Genomic DNA, 13,243 nt, shown 5'->3' with positions numbered 1-13,243 from the left:
AAAACGCCAAGCCATGACTGTGCCCCAAAGTCAGCCCTTGATCTGCTCCCCCATCCTGATGTCTCTGGCCTCATCTGCTGCTGGTCTTCCCATCCTTCATATCTCTCAAGGCCTGTATAGGGTTTTTTTTTTTTTGGTCTCCCTCGCCTGGGATATTCTGTAGACACCCTCAGAGTTACACCACTCTCTTTGTATTGGCTTTGACACAGATGCCACCTCCTCTGGTGACTTCCTTGCCCCATTATATCCCTTATTTTATCTTTAATAACTCTCCCCAAGTTACTGTATACTTTTATCTTATTTGCTTCACCCAAAGAATACACATTCTACTGAGGATTTTATCTGCGTCTCTCTCTACTCTCTATTGGGTGCCTAAAACACAGAACAGGGTATTGATGACAAGTTGAATAAGAGGGTGTGTACTTGTAATCCAATTGCTCCTGAGGCCGAGACAAGGGGACCATGAGTCTGAGGACAGCCTGGACTACGTCTTCAGAGCTGCCCAGATTTTTTTTTTTAAGTTGAAAACTTGAAAAAGGAACTCCGAGACTACATAGAGAAATGTGTTTGCTTGCCCATTCAGTTTTTTTCTCATGGAAGCTGAGGATGTGGTCACGACGAGAAAGAAGATGGATGAGAACAGAGGCAAGGATGTGCCAGGACGCACAAGACAGTAACTGTATTCAAGAGACACAGGTAGAAATAAAGTTTCCTTATCAGCCTGCTTGAAAAGGAGTCATTAGCCTTGGTGATAGTCACTGAGTAAATGTCCTCTGGAAAGTTCCCGAATGTCTGGGGAGATGCCCTTGGTGCTGCCTTCATTCCACACGGTCTTGTTTCTTGCACACATTCCCAAGATTGTACAGCCTGACTGGGCTGCCTCCCTTGGATGACTAAGCATGTAGGACACTTTTCGCTGGCATATTCTCAGTTTCCTCACAATTACTTTTTAAAAAACCTGGCCTATTGGACACATCATGAAATATTTAGGGTTGCAATGTATAAACTACTGAGTGAAATGGAGAGAGTGCCTGTTTATATGTTTTGCCTAGAAGATTAAATGGAGTAGGTCAAAGGGCTTGGGAGACTTTGATGGGGGAGAAGATCAAGCATACAAAGTATGAAGGCCCCCGGTGACCTGGTTAGCCCAAGTCATCTGCATCCCAAGACGGTCCACAAATTCACTGCTCAGATGAGAGAGGTGATTGATGACTTCACAAGGTAGAAGAGTCCATGTGTTAGTCAACTTTCATCGTTACAGCAATTGGAGATCCCAGCCCATCATACGTTAGGAAGCTATCATGGTGGGGGGTAGGGCAGAGCAATGGCTCCCCTCATGCCCATAAAGCAAGATGGAGGAGGTGGGGCAAGGGAGTTGGAATTTCCTTCAAAGACATACCCTCAACAACCTGAAGATATTCTATTAGGTCCTACCTTTTGAATGTTCGTCTACTTACCAATCTTGGAAGCAAGGTTTTCCATGGTCTTTTCTAAGTACATTCAAGACTAAGTTATAGCAGTTTGTAGTCAGGGGATGAAAATGTACAGATCAGAGTCAAGACAAGGATTTAATGCTGGAACACGCAGCTGAAACAGTACTTGAGAAAGTCAGAAGAGACAAGAATCAAGATAAGGGCTACAGCCTGTAGAGGAACATACCAGATAACTCGCGTCAGCGTATGCTTTAGGCCACGCTGTTTCAAGAGCCTTGGACAAAAGAAGGTTGTGTCTCTTTCCCTATTCAGAAGTAGTTAAAGAGAATCCTCTTAAATGTAAATGACATTAAGGAACACAAAGAGCTCTTTCTTCTAGCATGGAAACCAAATGTCTCAGTCTGCTCCTGCTGCTATAACAAAAATATTTTTTTTAAAAAAACATAAATACCTTGCTCATATTATAGAAGCTGGGAAATCCAAAATCAAAGTCCCTAAAGATTTGATGTCTGATTCTGCTATACCCACCGGTCAGTGTCCCACTCAGCCATCATCAGAAGAGCTCCCTCCTGCAGGAAATGAGAACTAAAAGAGAGACCCAGCACAGGACGGCATGCAGAATGATCTTGGAACACTCAGACTTAATGGAGATGTCTCCACCAAACTCTTCCCCTTACGTACCATGCTGAAGAGAAGACAGGAAGATTCTAAGAGCCAGAGAGGGTGAAGGACACCAAGGAAACAGAGTCTTCTGGATGCGGCAGGATTGATGCACACATCAACTCACAGAGACCAAGTCAGCACGTGCAGGGTCTACTCAGCTGCAAACCAGATGTGGTCCCAGCACTGAGTGGGGGAGTGAGGGGGGCACTGGACATAAGCTCCCACCCCTGACCCAGTAATCTCTAGCTGATCACTGCTCACAAAGGAAACTTAAGTTTTCTCCAAGTCTTACTGCGTATCCAAACCACAATTAAGAGAGGCCACATGCCCAGCCGCAGATGGCAAACACAAAGTGAGCTCACTGGTATTTTAGAGATGTTTTGTCTCGTAGTGTGTTGTGCACTTTTTAAAAACCTTATTTGCCTTTCAGTTATCTTTTCTGGTTTCTGGTTTCCTCTTCTCTCTCTGTCTCTCTTTGTTTTTTTTCCTCTGTCTGATTTGTTTTCTTCTGGTTTGTTTGCTTTTTCCATTCTTCTGTTTGTTTTCTGAACAGAGGAAGAGGGAGTTGGATGGGAAAGGAGGTAGGGAGGATCTGGGAGGAGATGAGGGAGAGGAACCGTAATCAGAATATACCATATTATAATTTTTCAATAATAATAATAATAATAATAATAATAATAATAAACCAATTTGCTGTTTGATGAGGGCCATCCAGTCAATAGATGACATCTTGCTGTTGTGTCCCCTCGTGACCATGGGAAGAAGGAGCTCTACAGAAGACCAGTTTACACTTGCAATATCTCTGGCATGCTCTTGTTCTCGGATACTTGCTCTCATTTGGCTTTGGTGGAGCATTTATGTAGTCACACCTGGGTGGCAGAAGTAGGTCACTCAGGAAGCCTAGGAGGTCGTATCCACTTCTGCTATTAGCCCGCTTGCCCTGTCTCTGGTCCCGCTTCCACGTGACTGGCTCCTTTTGCCCTGGACTCCTGCCACCACTGGTTCCTGCCACTGTGGGTTGACCTGCTCATCTGCCATGCCTTCTCCTCTGGGCCCAGTGACACCATAGAGGAAAGGACGCGTTTTCACACTTAAGTTGCGTTTGTCACAGGGACGTGCAAACTAACCAACGTAAACACCAGAGTCACACAAGGGCTTCACTGCCATGATCTAAGTTCCTCCTAAGAGCCCCACCCGAGTAAGGTGCAACACCAGAGTTTGGGGAAGGTACTGACACTTATACCATAGTGTCTGAGGTTGCTTGCTGCTGTAACAAACACAAACAAAAGCAACTTGGGGAGGAAAGGGTTTATTTCAGTTTATGATTCCAAATAATACTCTATTCACGAGGGAAGTTGGAGCAGGAACCTCAAGACATACTCTGGAGGCAGGAACTAAAGCAGAGACTCTCTCTCTCTCTCTCTCTCTCTCTCTCTCTCTCTCTCTCTCTCTCTCTCTCATATGTGTGTTTATGTTGCTTACTGATTGGTTCCCAGGTCTATGCCAAGCTAGGTTTTTTAATACATCCCAGACCCACCAGCCTAGGAATGGTGCTGTTCACTGTGGGCTGGGCCCTCCCAGGTCAATCATCAATTAAGACAACAGAGAGGCCCACAGACTGATCGAGGTAACGCTTCAATTATAGCTTTACCTTCCCAGTTGACTCTAGATTGTGTTGCGTGGCTATTGAAGCTAAATGGGGCACATATCCCAAAACTGAATAAGATGTACTATTTGGTTTTGAACCAGCCTAAGAATGATGGATACAATGAAACACTGCAAAGAAAAGCAAAACTGTAATAAAACTAAAGCTAGACAAGAAGACAATGGTGGATTTCTGTCATGAATCCTTCAGCCTTCCTCTCAATGAGCACACAACACACTAGGTGAGATGGTCCACGGATGGATGTCGTCTGTGATTTCTATATTCTTATGCCTCAACTTAACTTCATCAGCTTCTATGAAACCAAGCAGAAGCACACACATTAAATGAATAAAATGTCTTACAGCCAGAATGGCTTTGACCAGAGAAGTCTGATGGCAATATGAAAGACAGGAATGCATCCCAGCTCGTGTGTCAGCTTGTAAAGAACCTTCCCGGTCTCACATGACTAGTGCATGTGAGCTCCCAGAATTCTGGTCGCTAATCTTTGTGAAAGTTCCAGACCAGTGAACCAGATCCTTATTTTTTAGAAGACAACACTTCTAATCTAGTTGTGGGAAATGGAGGCCTTTTGGGAGCAAATTCAGTCCCAGGCTAGCTTTGACTCAAGCGCCTTTGACTCTTAGCAGAGTCATGAAGTTCACCTGCCCCTGTTTTATCATTGTTTGCTATCTTATCAACACAAGCGTCACCCACAGAAGACGCTTTCCAGATTTAGATAGAACCTCTCCGCAGCTTGGTACATTCGAAGTAACCAAACAGCTACATGTTTATTTTCCCCTCCATTTGATCTAGCCAAGTTATCTGGCTCCAAATATAGCTAGATAGCTCAAATAAGACCAGAAATAGATGGGTTGATTAAGTGACCTGTGGTGTCTGTTTACCTAAACAATCTGTTAGAAGCATGCTTTGTTATGATTCTCAAATCCCACCTGTGGGACACATCTATGCAAAAGAACACAGAGCCCTGACATGCACAGTGAAAGTTGGCAACAGCCACGCTGGTGTGAATCGGACACTGTTCACAAAGTAAGACTGAAAATCATGACAGTAAACCAATTAGATTCTGTATACCCAGGAAAGAAGTTGTTGGAAGGCTGTGTGATGTGGGGGTTTCGAGATCATTTCTAAAACTTTTTCAATTCACTGAGACTGTCATCTGGATGAGCATCCTGGTCTAGAGATAAATTCCTAGAGGAAAATGAAACTATGCGTGTCCACACGTAATATCTTTTGTTTTAATTAATTATTTATTTTTATTTAAGAAAGATGGTAGCAAAATCACCCATGGGCCCCAAAGGGGTGAGCTAATATCTGTGTCATTATACTAAACACACTTCCTCTTAGGTAGGTGGACAGATGCTGGGTGGGGCACTACTGTCCTTTCACTGAGACTACTAGGAGGTTGAGATCAGCAAAAGACAGGACGATGGCTTTAGACCACAATGGATAAGGGATAGATAGATAGATAGATAGATAGATAGATAGATAGATAGATGATAGATAGATAGATAGATAGATAGATAGATAGATAGATAGATGATAGATAGATGATAGATAGATAGATGATAGATAGATAGATAGATAGATAGATAGATAGATAGATAGATAGATAGATAGATAGAAACGGAAAGCCCCACAGGAAATGATCTGTGAGTTGAGGCCCAGGTTGAGCATGGAAAAGCTGAGGCAGGGGTGTGACAGATCTCAGGCCATACTCTTGTGCCCCCACAGCCCTGTGTCCTTGGTGGCCTCAATCTGAATACCGATGTCAGGAACTTCTTAACTGGCATACAAGGTCAAGAGATGGACAATCTTCATCTCTGTCCTTTTCCATCTACCCCTGAGGTGGCTGGAGAAAATGAACCCATGTGCTAAAGCAATCTGGAGAACATGGATCGCCTGTGAGCTGTGGACTGGAGGCAGTGGAGGAGCTATTGAGAGCTATCTTGATAAAAACCACAAACAGTGAATCTTTTACTATATTACCCAGTGGGTAAAATCATACAAAGGGCTTTGCTGGTAAATTATCTCATGGGAAAACTGTGGTGATCAGCCAGCAAAGGCCAGTATACCATCCTCAACTACACAGTGATCTTTCTAAGCTTTTATACCAGTAAAAGAGGGGATGGCATCTGATCCATGTGTGTACCACGGGCGTAGTTACTTTGAGCCTCTTATCAGCCAGCTTCAGCTCCAGCCTCCACCCCAGCCTTATGATACCTGATGCCATGGTGAAGGGGCGCGGTGTGATCGGTAATAAAAGTTCCGCCAGACTAGCTTAATACAAAATATACAGCTTTAATAAACAGAGGGAAGACTTACACCAGAATCCCAACGATTCATCCAGATGCAGGAGCCAGGTGAGAGAGAGAGGGGGAGGTGCACTCGCCAGGTTTAAAAGTAAACTTTTGCCTAAGGGCGACTCGCCCCATGAACAGAATGTGATTGGCTGAACTCCCCTATCATCTCCCCCTTTTTTCTAAAATAAGACAGAGCAAAACCAAATACAACTATATACAATAGAAGCAAATAATAAATATAAAGTTACAAACAACAAATAATATTAAGCAAGAAACATATAACAAAAGTTTTACTAAACATTCTATTGCAGGGAGTCTAAATAATGTAGTTGGTAACTACAACTATCTAATCTTCAACTCCATCAAAGATCTGAGAAGGGAAATAATTTTACTCAAGCAGCCCGGAAGTACAAGCGGGAAACTTCCGAAATGTGCAACGAATGGAAGAGACAACTGAATACCTGGGCAATCACCCAAAGTCGCGTATGCAAAGTTGAGTCAACAAACTTTGACTAAGGCCTGATGTAACTGACATGCCATTTTTCAAAAGCAAGAAACCTTTTAGGACTCTCTCACCCTGTCTTGGCAAGATAAGACAATCCTGCTTTTATCCATTTACAGATATTCTGTAATTCTGTCAGTGGTCGAGGTATGGGCTTTTTCTTTGCCCAAAGGCCAGTTCTGCCAGGAAGAAGACAAGCTCCAGGTGGAGTGTCTTTGGTGCTCAACGTTCTCTCGGGAATAGAGTGGTGATGCCACTCTGTAAAAGGAGCAGTGGGTGCGTTTCCGCCACCCAGCTCCCCCGGCTAGTTTACACCGGAAATAATTACATGGAAACTGTATTCTTTTAAACACTGCCTGGCCCATTATCTGTAGCCTCTTATTGACTAACTCTTACATATTGCTTTAACCCATATTTAGTAATCTGTGTAGCACCACGAGGTAGTGGCTTACCGGGAGGATTCTAACCTGCGTCTATCTTGGGCAGGAGAAGCATGGTGACTGCCTCACTTCCCTTCTTCCCAGCATTCTGTTCTGTCTGCTCCACCTACCTATGTTCTGACCTATCAGGCCAAGGCAGTTTCTTTATTAACCGATGAAAGTAACACATAGACAGATGACCCTCCTCCACCACCATGCTCCTGGCTGTACCAGAAGTGGTGGTGGTGACACCTCCTAAAAAGGAACCATAGGTCTACAAAGACCAAGCTCTCTGGCTTGCTTCTTTGGACACCTGTGAAGACATTCAACCACAGCACTTAGTGCACCGGTGCCATTTTGCCTGCTCTTCCTTATTTTCAAAAATTATTTATTTATTTATTCATGTATTTAAAACTTATTGATTGTTTGTGAAGTTCACATCCTGTATCCCAATCCCACTCTTCTCCCGTCTCTCCAAATCTTTCAACCTCCCTCCCTAAAGAAACCAAAAGTAAAAATAATAAAAAATAAAAATGGATGATTTATTTTTTTTTTAAAAAAAAAAAAAACAGTATCGTCATGGAAGCCGTGATGTGTCATGGTGTGTCACCCAGTATATCGTTTTGCCCAAATGGCTTTGCTTGCAGATGTTCACTGCAATGAGTCCCCTGGTCTGGTTCAAGGCCTCTGGCTTTTGCCACACACACATGGATTTCCATGGGTATTTCTCTCAGGTATCCCATTGTTGCTCTGGGTCATGCAGTTTTGGTTCTGTGGGACCAGCTCCTAAGATCCAGAAGTTCTTAGATGGGGCAGGTAGTGGGGTGAGCTAGTTCAAAACCCTGGATCTGGGTCTGGGTGGTAATTGTGTTGGTCCACCTACCTGCTCTTTCTTTGCCCAGGTGAGGTGCAGGACTGGCTTTCCCATACCACCCCATAAGGACTGGGGGCAGCTATCAGTATCATTGACACCTCCAGGGCCATCTTGCCCATGCTGCCCAGGTTGGGGGCAGGACCAGCTCTCCTAGCTGTTGCAGGCACCCATGCCACCAGGGCCCGCTTCATGCTGCCTGGGCAATGTGCAGGGCTCCTCTCACGAGTGTTGCTGCCTGTGAGGGGCACCTGCCTTTCATTTTCAACTGTGTCCTTTTCAAATACTTAATCTCTATTACCTCAGTGGGAAACTCTAATGTCCATAATGGGGGGTGTCTAAATCTATACCTAGGTCATCTCAGCTGGAAACACCATGGACATTTGATTCAGAGCCCACAGAACTCCGTAAAGGGCATCCCTTCAGGTTTACTGATGTGAGGCTACACCCTCTAATTATATTCTGTTATATAATAATAACGACCTATCAAGTCTCTTACCTTGTGTGCTAAGTCAACATGCCCTCTACGCGTATGTGTACACTGTCTTCTAATTATAGTGCCTCCAGTGCCCAATGAAAGAACAGCAAGTGAGTATGGCAACCACAGTACAAACACCACATCTGGCATCCCTGCAGGCAGTGTGGGAATGGTGGTGCCCACATCTGAAGATGGGGCTTACAGCAGCAGCAAGAAAGCCATGAGGAAAAAGTAGAACCAACATGTCCACAGTGTGTGTCTCCTGAGAGTCTTTAGGCATTTGGAAAAGGTGCTTTCCAGCACATACTGTTTGATGAGAATATATCCATCTTAACAGAGGGTGCCACTGGTCTCTCTTCAGAAGGCCATGATGCAGCGAAAGGAGTGGGAAGGTTTGGGGACCACTGGTATCATATCTGGTACTAAAGGGACAGTAACTCTGAAGTCTATCGAAAATACCAGTCAGAGAGCGGAGGCCAAGGGAACTTCAGTGTCAGGTGGTCTTGGAGTTAAGGAAGCAAATGAAAACAAAGCATTGTAAAGATGAAGAAAACAAGGCAAACAAATGTAGAAAGCAGAATTTAAGGGCACAAGTCCTTCTTCAGGGAAGTCACATGTATGTGGCAATGAGAAGGGCTGTCCCTTAGATGAGAAGGGTCAAGCACCCACAGTAACACTTTGGGTGGAAACGTGAGGCAATAGCTCTCTGCTGATGAGAAGAAGGGAAGCTTGCCTTCTTTTTTTTTTTTTTTCATCTGATGCATACATGGTATCACTTAGCACAAGGAATCTTAGATGTAATGATCTAAACCATCTCAGGTACTTCTTTGTTCTGAAATAACAGTAGGCTGTGATGTGGGATTTCCCTCTGTATGCTGTGAATACCATTGGTTAAAGAAACTGTCTTAGGCCTGCGCAGGGCAGAATAGAGGTAGGCGAGTGGTGGGGGGGTTGACTTAACTGAATGCTGAGAGAAAGAAGGTGGGAGTCAGGAGAAGCCATGTAGCCCCGCCAGAGACAGATGCCAGACAGAACCTTGTCAGTAAACCACAGCCTTGTGGTGATACACAGATTAATAGAAATGGGTTAAATTAAGATGTAAGAGCTAGCCAATAAAAAGCTAGAGCTAATAGGCCAAGCAGTGATTTAATTAATACAGTTTCTGTGTGATTATTTTGTGACTGACTGAGCAGCCGGGAACAAAAAAGCAGTCTTCTACCACAAGGCCTGAGTCAAGTGAACCAGGAGCTACACAGTGAAACCATAGCAGGTGCTTTGGTGGAGGTGATCCAAGATATGGGCTCAGGATGAACACTGGCTCACGATCCAGTTGGAAAATTGGCCTTGAAAGTGGACAAGTTGGCCCTGCAGGGTTTGGTGCAAACGTGCACATCTCTTTGGGTTGTGAACTGGTTCATTTTAGTTCTAGCTTCAAAAGATATTCACTCAAATTTAACAAATGCCAGGGTAAGAGTGTGTCATATACGTATGTGGTGGGCAGTTCTGGGTGTTGTGCAAGCCAAATCTTTCTTGCAGTGGTCATTTCTATAAGGCCACCTGAAGACTTTCTTCATTCTGTTTAGATGCTATAAAGTATGTCATCTTATGTGTGAGCACCATCTTATGTGTGAGCACTATAGGATCATTATTGCTAAAGGATGGGGAAGAGGGATGCGGCCCTGTTTATTCTTCAGTGTAGAGTCTCCTGTAGGTCAGGCTGGACTGAAACTTGCAATTTCTGAGGATGACCTTGAACTTAGGCTCCCCCCATACCTCTCTGGAGTGTTGGGACTGTATGGAGGAGTCACCAGTCCCGATTTATGTAGGGCTGGGATTGAGTCCAAGGTTACATGAATGCTAGGCAAGAACTCTACCGACTGAGCTACTTTCCCAGCCCTGACTCCTTTCTCCTTGTCCTGATAAATTTTGCAAAGCTTAGAAAGTCTACAAACTTTCCAAATTCTTAGCAAATTGCCAAACATACAACTAAAGATCTCACAAAATAGATGAAAAGGAAAATTGATTTTCAACAATGGAGAAGGGGAGAGCTGGGAAGCAGTAGATAGTAGTTGATAAAAATTACAGAATCTTTGATAATTTGACAGGGAATCTACACTGAGACCACAGATAAACCTTCCCTTCCACTCCTCAGTGACTGTATCTACAGCAATACTGGAAACTAGGCTGCAGGAGTCAGATGACACACACATGTCAGGGAAAGGGATTTTTGTACTGCCCCACAATTGCAAATAATAGCTTCGTTTTTAATCCTACCTAGAACCCCAGCCTAGCATAATATTTTAGTGACATTTCTTCTTGCTGTGACAAAATGCCTTACAAAAGTAATTAAGGAAGGAAACATTTATTTTGGCTCAAAATCTGTGGATACGATCAATCATGGCTGCAGGTGTGTGAAGCTGTTGGCTGTATTGCCACTGGAGACTGGATGTAGAGAGATGAATTAGGGCTCTAGGTTCTTCTTCATCTTATCATGGGGACCAAGCCTACAGGGTGGGACCACCCATATGGAGGGTGGGCCTCTCTGGAAACAACATCACAGATATACCAAGAGGTTAGTCTCCAGCATGATTCTAAATGCCGTCAAGTTGAAGATCAAGACTAACCGTCACAAAGAATTTATCTTAAGGAGACACTTTTAACAAATTGCGGTTATCTTTGGGAGAGTCAAATGCACTTGTTTGCATTTTAAGATAGCAAAGTCTCACGTTGGCATACATATTAAAATTTCTAAAATGAAGGGTCAGCACCACGTGCTCCCAAGTCTTGGTGAAACAAAAAAGATGAATAGTCTAAGAGGAATTTCTCCTCCCTGCTCTGCTCCCATGGATGAGGTCTTCTCCATGAATAACATGCTTTTTCAAGGACACCAGCGGCAGTTCACCTTCTGCCAACTTGCAGAATTATTCAGGCAAACCTTGTCATATCTTCTGCAAAAGCCACACACACCTCATCCTGGGTACTCTAAGTCATGACTCTCACAGTCCCTGGTGGGTCCCTGTGTAACAGTGTGCTGTTTGCGTGACCTCCTCTCACAGAGGGCGGATATAACATATAAGACACTGCGAATCTCCTCTGTTCAGACCTGGAGTCTTCAACCATCCCTGTTAGTGCTAGGGCAGGCATCCCACCCTCAAAAATGCAATGAAACGAGATGATTAAATTATAAATTTTCCCAGTGAAATAAGAGCTTTACTGAAATAAACTTTTAATGAATTGAAATTGTAGAAAGTATTAGAAATCAAGTGTTTAAATAATAATAAAAAATCGTATTAAGATAGTGAAGCAATCCACTCAGACATTTCAGTAGCTTAACTATGTGATAGACCAGCAATAAAAAAATATAAATGGTAAGTTGTCATTAGCTGACACTTGTGTGGTTGTTAATCCACTCTGGGTTCAGAGGCAGGTACCATTATCCATATTTACAAATGAGAAAATTGCCTTACGTAAGTTATACAAATCTGAAGAGCCAATGAGAAGGGAAAGCTAGATTCAAACAGAGCAAGGTTCCTACCAGCCCCTGCAGGCACCTGGGCACTTCTGGGAGAAGAGACAAGGAAATAAAGGTGGAGGGGGTGGTACGTGGACCTATCGACTCCAAATGCAAAGCTAGTAAAAGAGCAGGTTATACCTGCAAGACAAGTATAGATAATTTTGTTTTGCACAGAGAAAACAAACCAACTGTTTATCCCATAGACAAACAGAGTTCGGGACCGGTTGTAATACAGATAGACCCATGCACTAAGAAGGGACAGTGTCAGGAAAGGACATGAAATAGATATCCACAGTGTGCTGCGATGTCACTTTCTGAATACCTTGCCATTAGACATAGCATCCTCTGTAGAAAGCCCAGTCGTACACATATGTGCTCTGAAGGCATTGCTCAGCACCCGGCTCCAGCCCCTTACGTAAGCCTGTTTATGTTACATAACGTCAATACCCAGAGCACCATCCAAATGATGTTAGACTAAGTGATGGGAACAGGGAAGTACTGCAGAGCTCAGCACTTCCCAACAGCTTCCTTCCGATGGTATCTCGTAACGAGAAGCAGCTCACCTTGGCAGTGCGTCTCATGCAGGTCTGTAGTAGGTTTCTCTGCTCCTATTGCACTTTTTGATGAAAGCCTAACTTTAATTTCCACCGATTCCATTTATGCCCTGATTTAATGAAGTATATCTAAAATTCTTCATAGTTAAAATAAAAACAAACAACAACAGAAGACCCACTTGCTAATGCCTTGCTGACCTGCGTGAAGTTTTCTTGCAAGACTCCCCTGTCTGCAGGTATTTAGACACAGTGACTTATGGCTTTGAAGGAGCTTAACTGAGGTCTGAGTCATTGCAAGTCGTATAGCTTTGAGTGATACATAGGCTAGCGTGTCAGTTTGGAGCAACTGTTTACACTAACATTACACCACAGTGTCTTTCTCGTAGTCTCCCCCCTTACAAGACTGCATTTCGTTAGGATTTCTCGCCACAGCAGGACTTGTTATAAGTAGTGTGTCAGCCACTCTCTAGGTATATAATCATGCTGTGTGGCCTGTAATTACGGTGACTCCTTTTTATTATTTTGAGACTCTGAAGTGAGAGATGGAGTCTCTCTCTATATATACATGTGTGTACACAATACATACTTATATATACATATGAGACACACATGATATATATATGAGACATATATGGAAACTATAATTATATACATATATACATATATGCACACACATATGTGTACACACACACACACACACACACACACACACACTGAGGTCCCAGGCCTCAAAACTGCCTGCAGAACCCTCAGTACATTCCATGTACATAAACACATGCTATAGGACCTTTGTCCAATCATGGCTTTCAAGTCCATTGACAATATACCATGTGGTCCAGCATA

This window comes from Myodes glareolus, chromosome 23, assembly GCF_982192425.1.
Source record: "Myodes glareolus chromosome 23, mMyoGla1.1, whole genome shotgun sequence".
NCBI lineage: Eukaryota > Metazoa > Chordata > Mammalia > Rodentia > Cricetidae > Myodes > Myodes glareolus.
Note: the sequence above shows the minus strand (reverse complement) of the source record.